Raw genomic sequence first — 1,009 nt, 5'->3', positions numbered from 1 at the left:
CAAATTACTGTAAGTATGTATTTTCTATTTAAAATCAATTATGTTTGTAACAATGTTCCTCAAACCTGTCGAGACTGATTGACATACCTACTCGTACTATGGGACTTAGAATCATATTGATGGGAACTTTATATAAAGGCTTTGGGTTGCAAAATTCGTTAATTAGAGATATTTACACTTTTTTGATAGTTAAAAATTCGTTATAAAGAGGTTGTTCGCAAAAAATCTTGCAATGTAAAGGCATATTTTATTTTGAATCTTATGGATATGAATAATAATATGAATAAGGGGATAACGAAGTATTTGTTAAATCGCGAACGTCGTTATATTGAGGTTCGTTATATTAGGATTCCAAAAAAAAAAAACTTTAAGGTGTTTTTCATATCGAGATATGAAATGGTATGATCAGATACCGCATTTTCCTGTAAACTAATGACATTGCACTTTCACGACACAAAGACTGTTGACCGATCAACGCGGTTTGTGAGAAAACATTTTCTCGTTTAACCACTATCTATACTTAATAATATCTATACTTAATAAAGAGGATATCTATACTTAATAAAGAGGAAAGATTTGTTTGTTTGTTTGTATTGAAAAGGCTCCGAAACTATTGAACCGATTTGAAAAATTCTTTCACTGTTTGGAAGCTACACTATTCCCGAGTGACACAGGCTAATATAATTTTTTTTGAAAAAAATTAGGGATCCTTACTAAAACTCCAATAGTGCAGCCCAAGGTGTAAAAAAATTACCTAAAATATTCTTTACATCGCGTGCGCTGCGAAAACTATTGATGATGGAATAGAATAATGTAGTACGACTTTGTAGAACATATTATTATTTACAAAAAGTGTCGCGACAGCATATGTCTAACTATTATAGTTATGCCGCAATAAGTGTTCCTTTATTTTAAAAAATAAAACAATGTCGTTGAAATTTTTGTTAAAGACGCGAGCAGAGCCGCAGCGTGCCGCTAGTATTTTATAAACCAATACATCTTAAAAGTC

Source organism: Bombyx mandarina, chromosome 16 (genome assembly GCF_030267445.1).
Source record: "Bombyx mandarina strain Sakado chromosome 16, ASM3026744v2".
Taxonomy (NCBI): domain Eukaryota; kingdom Metazoa; phylum Arthropoda; class Insecta; order Lepidoptera; family Bombycidae; genus Bombyx; species Bombyx mandarina.
This window is presented reverse-complemented; position numbering follows the sequence as displayed.